Source organism: Muscardinus avellanarius, assembly GCF_963383645.1.
Source record: "Muscardinus avellanarius genome assembly, chromosome: 2".
Lineage (NCBI taxonomy): Eukaryota > Metazoa > Chordata > Mammalia > Rodentia > Gliridae > Muscardinus > Muscardinus avellanarius.
In genome coordinates this window covers 123,309,311-123,317,186 of record NC_137787.1, presented here as the reverse complement: position 1 = coordinate 123,317,186, position 7,876 = coordinate 123,309,311, and positions in this window count along the sequence as shown.

The following is a 7,876-nucleotide window of genomic DNA, read 5'->3' as shown; positions in this document are numbered from 1 at the left end:
TAAGCCAGTAAAAGTCAAGTCCCAGTCACTAGAGATAAACTACCCTGGAGTCAGGAACACCCCAAAAGAGTAAGTTAAGGACGCAAAAAAAAAAGAGGCGAGGCAGACAGGAGGTTTTCATTACCCGCAGTTGTGGGCGTCTGTGCGCACAGTGCAGGGGTCAGAACTCCTTTCCCTCATTTGAAGAATTTGCCATCCAACAGGGAGACAAACCAGGGCAGAATGGCACACGACACAGGCACCGAGGGTTACCTTCTACCGGGATGCCTCTGCCCAGCTCTTCACTGCCTGCTTACAACTTGTCCTTTAAGACACAGCTTGAGTTTTCTCTCCTCTGAGTTGAGTCCAGTGTCGCTCCTCCACGCACAGAGCTCGGGTACAGCTCGCAGGGATCCGCTCCAGGAAGCACCTCTCTCAATCTCACACGGCCATCACAGCATGCACAGCAAAGCGCTTCCGATGATTAGTGAAAGCAGTACCGAAACTACACATTCCGGCTCCGTGCAGTGGTGCACACCTGTAATCCCAGTACTTGGGAGGCTGAGACAGGAGGATTGTAAGTTTGAGGCCAGCCTCAGCAACATATCAAGACCCTGTTTTAACATAAAAAATAAAATAGGGCTGGGGGTATAACTCTGAGGTAGAATGCCCCTGGGTTCAATCCCAATTTTTTTTTAAAAAATTGTTTTTGTTCTTATACTATGTGGAAAAGAAAAACCCTCCCCAATACTGCTTGACCTTAATTATAAATAGCTCAGTGTCTTCCCTTGCAATTACTTTCCAAATATCTTCTCTTCCAGGCCCACATCAAATCTACCTGAAATCCTAACAAATCCTTCTCCTCCGCACCCTAAATATGACCTCCTCTCTTGCCTCCAACCTATATGTCCCCGTGATGTCTCACCTGGAGATCACACATGGATGCTACAGTAATGCCCTAGCTCAGCCAGCATCCTTCTCTTACCCCTCGAGAGTCTGTTGTTCACACAGGAGCCAGAGCCATGTTTTTAAAATGTAAAAATAGATCTGAGCCAGCGTGGTGGTGCACACCTGTAATCCCAGAAACCGGGAGGCTGAGACAGGTGACAGGTGGAACAGCTTAGTAAGACTCTCAGCAACTTAACATGATCCTATTTCAAATTAAAAACATACCCAGTAACACACACACACACACACACACACACACACACACACACGCACACGCACACACAAGAATATCAGATCAACCACCTCTTTAGGACCCTGCAGCATCTTTCCAATGCACTGTTAGTAGTGAGTAAGCTCCCCACTGTCTTAGTAAGTTTTGAGCTGATGTAATATGGCCACAGAGTAGGTAATTTATAATGGATAGAACTGTATTTGACTCATGGTTCTGAAGGTCAGGAAGTCCAAGATCAAGGGCCTGCCTCTGCTGAGGGCCATCTGGCTGCATCAAAACATGATAGAAAGCCAGGTGGAGTGGTGCACGCCTGCAATCCTAGTATTTGGGGGGCTGAGACAGGAGGATCACAGGTTGGCAGCCTGCCTTAGCAACTTAGCAAGACAGTAACTTAGACCCTGTTTCAAAATAAAAACATGCTGGGAGTGTGCCTCTGGGATCAATCCCCAGTAATAAAAAAAATTTAAATAATTAAAGATTCTATTTACTGATACAGTTATTGTGGTCCAATGAAAAGTTAAAATGCCGTAAAGGATACGTACCATGTACAACATGAAACCTCGTGCTGGGTAACGTGTTCACCTAATTGCGTTCTCTCAGCACCCCTCTGTTAGGAGGTGCACAGCTGTTAAAGGCTGCCCCTGGGTTGGAAACCCAGCCTTCCCATAAGTGTTTTGAACTGGACAATTGTGTACACCTGACGTCAACATGGTTAACAGAATGAATTGATCAGATCATGACGTGTCAGATGTGAGCGTGAACTCAGACTTGCCAAAGTCAGAGTCCCGCCTCCTGCTGGAGGGAACCTGAGCCTCAGTCTCAGTCCTCACCTCAGACACGGAGAGGACCCTGGGAAGATTCAAATGGCTGACTTACAGAGTTCATAGGATCTTACGTGCACAAAGAGGTGTGTGTATGGGTCGTAATAAGGACTGAGCCCAGGGGTGTTCTACCTCTGAGCCACACCCCCAGCCCTTTCTAAATTTTTAAGTTTTTTTTTTAGTGGTACTGGGGTTCCTGGAAGCCCTTCTACCTCCGGGCTACACTCCCAGACCTATTTTTACATTTTTATTTGGAAACAGGGTCTCCTAAGCCAGCGCGGGGCTGGCTTCGAACCTGCGCGATCCTCCTGTCTCTGCCTCCCAAGTGCGGGGATTACAAGCGTGCGCCACCACGCCCGGCTACATTTCTAAGTTGTAAACAGGGTCTCTCTAAGTTGCTGAGGTTGGTCTCCAACCTGTGATCCTCCTGTCTCCACCCCCCAAATCCTGGGATTACACAGAGTATGCACCACCACTGGCTAAGTACAAGTTTTTAAATTAAAGATTCTAGTACTTGATATGGTTGTAGTTTTTAAGTTAAAAAGTTGCAGTACCATAGAGGCACCTGCTAAATATCTAAAATTCAGATACCATAGTATCCCAGTTTCCATAATTCTATTTTTGTCAAAAGTCATACTTCCCCAAGAATTTCTATGTGTGTAATTGCGTGTGTGTGTGTGTGTGTGTGTGTTTTACTGGGGATGGAAGCCAGGGGCATTCTACCTCTGAGCTACACCCCCAGCCCTATTTTTTATCCTTTATTTTGAAATAGGGTCTCACTGAGTTGCAAAGGGCCTCACTAAGTAGCTTAGGCTGTCTGCGAACCCGGGTCCTCCTGTCTTAGCCTCCCTAATGCTGGGATTACAAGCGTGCGCCACCACGCCCGGCTTGCACTTACTTTTATATTTAACAGGAACTCTTCCACTGCGCCCACTTCCCGGGCTCAGCTCGGTGTCCTGGGTTGTGAGGAGCATCCCTGTGTTTGCTGCTCCCTTCCAGCCACACCACATCTACACTTTAGAACTCTAAATTGAGTCCCGTGTTCTCCACTCACGCAAGCAAAATAAACTTTCATATTGCATCAACTAATCCAAGAAATTTGTCTCTTCCTAATGTATGCACAGTTCATGTTTTAAAATATTTAGTACATTTAAAGTTGTCATAAATCTTTTATCAATAGGAGGCACTACATCTCAAAGATTACCTGTTAATTACCCACATGGGTATAAATATCTAGAGGACTATAAGCGTAGTTATGAGTAACTATAAAGGCCAAAACCTATAAAAATAATCATTTTATTGCAGCTGTATTTAGTATACTAAAGTGGGTATCTTTGAACTAGCAACACATCACTTACATTGCTACTTGTGTGTTCATATGTGTGTGTGTGTGTGTGTGTGTGTGTGTGTGTGTGTGGTACTAGAGCTGGAACACAGGGGCCTTCTACCTCTGGGCTACACTCCCAGGCCTATTTTATATTTTATTTGGAAACAGGGTCTCTTAAAGTCAGCTGAGGCTGGCTTCGAACCTGCGCAGTCCTCCTGTCTCAGCCTCCCAAGCGCGGGGATTACAAGTGTGCGCCACCACACCAGCTCATGTATATATTTTGACTACTAAGAACAATCTGATCAGAGAAACGACCAGAGACTAGCACCGTGCGGTGTGGTATAATAGCTACTCACCACAGGTGACTGCTGAGCAGGTGAAATGTTGCAAATATAAATTTAGGTGTGTTGTATTGTACAATAGACAATACATTTTAATGATCTAGTATAAAAATAATGTAATTAATTTTTATAATTTCTTAATTTTTATATTGATTACAAGATAAAACAGTATTGGAGATATATTGAGTTAAATGAAATACACTATTAACTTGCAAATCTGCTAACACTATACTTCTGTTTGGTAGTAGGAGTTCAGCATTTACAAACTCATTGTCAACGGTGATATTACCCCTCAGCTGGTTCCTGCAAGTCAATTACCACACCAGTGCCCCCGCCCCAGCCTTCCCCATACCTCCATCAACCCGCAGTTTTTATCTAAAGGACAAAACACATTTCAACACCAGTTAAGAAAAACCCAACAAAGAAGGGAGATCTGTACTCAACTCTGCATTAAGCTAAGTACTAAGACGTCACCAAGCCATAACCAAGCCATAACCAAGCCTCTGACAGACTTCCCAACCCCCTGGGACCTAGAGGTCAAGAATCCTGTGGAGGAATCCAAGTTGACATTGAAAGCTTCTCACTAAGACGAGAACACTTTTCTTCTAGAATGTTTCTCCTTAGAGCCAAACACATTCACCCCTCCCCCAACCACCATTTCATTTTCTATTATTTCAGTTATGAACATATCATGTGGAAAATTCTAGAAATAAGTAATTCAGACATTGTAAATAACTTTGATTATAATACATTGTTACAGTTATTCTTGGTTCCTTTTAATCTTGTTGTGCCTAATTTTTACATTAAATTTGATCATAGGCAGGTATAAATAGAAAAGCTGTAGCATACACAGGGTTCTGTACTATTGCAGTTTAAGGCGTCCACTGAGGAGGGTGTCCTGGACCACACCCCCATGGGGGTGGGAGTGGTAACTGCTATATGTAGCTTATCCTAGTTTCTAATAAGACGAATGAACTAGATATAACCCTACCTCATAATAGAGACAAATGGGGGAAAAAGTTCCTACAGACAGGGATAATATTAAGTATTATAGTGACAGCTTACAACCAAACAGGCACTGAACAGTAAATACACCAGTTTACCAAGCACAGCAACCCCAAGGCCATAAGTTAGAGGCAGCACAGGGCCCTAAAACTTCAACCACTAAGAGAACTAACATTAGACACAATGTAGACACTTAACGTTCACAATGATGAAATGATGATCTTAAGTCACCAAAAAAGGTCCTATAATACTTCCCTAGGGGATCTGATGCTTTACCCTAAGTTTTTTTTTTTTTTTTTTTTTTTTTTTTTGTGTGTGTGTGTGTGTGTGTGTGGTACTGGGGTTCCTGGAAGCCCTTCTACCTCTCGGCTACACTCCCAGACCTATTTTTATTTTTTGGAAATAGGGTCTCTTAAGTCAGGGCGGCTGGCTTCGAACCTGCGCGATCCTCCTGTCTCCGCCTCCCAAGCACGGGGATTACAAGCGTGGGCCACCACGCCCGGCCTTACCCTAAGTTATTTTTAATCCAAAAGTTTTCTGAATTAGATGGACAATTTATCAAACTTACATTTTCAAGCATCAGCGTTACATACCTAATTTGGTATTTATTAATCAACCTAAAGAAGATATTTGCTGTTTTACATATTTGAGATTTCCCCTGGAACTATAAAAGATCTAAAACAAAGTAGTAATCATAAATATGTCTGTGTCTATAAATGTTCTTATAACCAGTGAATTGCTACCAAGTACTAAATAGAAACTTGCCTAGGATATCAGCCTTGAACTGTAACTTTCTGGAGTGCACTCTATTGGTATATGACTTAAAGAATATCACAGCCACCTGGACATATAAACTAGTTATGAATTTATAAGGAAAGAAAGCATACAAGTAGGATAATTTTAGTGAAGTAAAGTCAAAATGATACATGCACCCAAGGGACAGAATATAGCATCCTCTTTGTGTACCTTAGCACACGTGTAGTCCTGGATGGAGAAGAAGCCAAAGGTAACAGCATTTTTTGGGTTCCCTATGTTACAAAAGTCTCTCTAGTGACCAGCATTTGAGCTGTTCTAAACAAATGCCTCCTCAGTCTCTAAATAAAACTCCTGGAAGTCTTCATATTCATGGATGTTTGCTCACAAGAAAATAATATCTCCCTTCCCACGACCCCATCCTCCTCACCTCACTTTAAACTCAATACTAAGACTTGGAAAATGGAGCTCAACAGAATACCTGTGTGTTGGTATGGGGTCACTTTCCATTATTATAAAAGTAACCCATATTAGATGATGTCCAGGCAACTGGCTCCCTCAAACTGCAGCACAGTGAGCCTTGAAAGGGTACTCTAATTTAGAACACAGAACTACGTATCCATAACCAGGAAATGGAAATTAAAATGAGATTACATTAATGCACAAAGTGACAAAGTTTAAAAGTCAGTAATCCTATCATGAGAATATAAGGAGGTGCAAACTAACCTTTTTATCGTAATAGTTAAAAGCTAGACAAAATATAGAAAATAATTGTTTTCTGATACTATGCAATAAGCAGCATAGGAAACAGTCTCTGATAGAGAAGAAACTCACAAGGTGAGCCTTATGCTCACATCATCTTTCTACCTGAAAACAGTTGTTAGGCAAAAGTACGGTAAGAAGAGACTACACAAAGCCTGGCAGCCTTCCGAACCGAGGAGACAGGAGTCTCAGCAGAGGCCAGAAGCCGAAGATTCCCAGTGCAGAGAGCTAGAGGAAAGGGAGCTTTGCAAAACACAAGCTTCAGAAATTTGTATGGGGATTGACTTGAATCTTGGCTAAATTTCAATCTGCACATATATGCAGCGTGCTTATCGAGGCCAGGGAAAGAGTAATTACCAAGGAACTATCAGAGAGCAATTTTCAGAGTTCACACAATGCCAGATAATTGTTAGAGTTCTTACGAACCAGAGTAGAGAGACCTTGTTGAATACATTGGGAATCACACTTTAGCTATGAGATAAAAATGCACCTAAAGGGAAGGCTATTCTGGATCCACTATATTAGAGCTTAAATACTGGTCTCAAAAGGATCTAAATTTTCTACAAGTAACCAAGTTACAACAAAGCTCAATCAGCAAAAGGCAGCACCCAATGGACGATGTCTGGCACTCAATCAAAGACCGCTAGACATGAAGAGAAATAAAAAATCCATATGATGTAGACCCTCATTAATCAAGATCAGCCTTCCTCCTCTCCTATCTTTCCATTCAAACTTTGCTGATATTTCCCCTCCATTATCTGGAGTCCCACTGGTATCCTCTGTGTTTCCTAGTTTGGGCATATTAGAGGAAACATATGTACCTTCTCTTTCTGTGCTTGGCTGATCTCACTTAACATAATGCTCTCCAGGGATTTCCATCTTCTTGCAAACATCTGAACATGTGTAAAATTATGAATAAGACATGGTTAACCTGGACAACCATTGGTGGGAGGGGGGAAGGGAAAATGGGGGTGGGGGGGAGAGGGCACCAAATATAGTTTAAATGTATACTATTTATGTTCAATAAAAAATTGTTAAAAAAAATCCATATGAGATTATTTATAACCAGGAGAAAATTCAGTAATAGAAACAGGCTCATAAGAGAAAGAAGTGGCTGGGCGTGGTGGTGTACGCTTGTAATCCCCGTGCTTGGGAGGCTGAGACAGGAGGATTGCACAGGTTCAAAGCCAGCCTCAGCTACTTAGTGAGGCTCTCAGCAACTTTGTAAGACCAAGTTTCTAAATAAAGTATAAAATAGGTCTGGGGTATAGCCTAGAGGTAGAAAAGCCCCTGGGTTCCACTCCTAGTGCAGAGAGAGAAAAAGAGAGAGAGAGAGAGAAAGACAGAGACAGAGACAGAGACAGAGACAGAGACAGAGACAGAGACAGGAGAGAAAGGTGTGTGTGAAGTTACTAGATGCTAAAGCAGCTAATATAAGGCAATTCAATATATTCAATACTTTAGAGGAAAAAGAATATAATAGGAAACAAATAGCAAATGGGAGATACATTTAGGGAAGAAAACACATAGAACATCTAGAAATGAATCCTAAAATATCTGAGATGAAAATGATATTAGGAGCCAGGCATGGTGGTGTACCCTTGTTATCCCAGCATTCGGGAGTCTGAGACAGGAAGATCGCAGTTGGTGGACAGCCTCAGCTATTTAGAGAGGTCCTTTGCAATTCAGTAAGACCTTAATTTTTTCT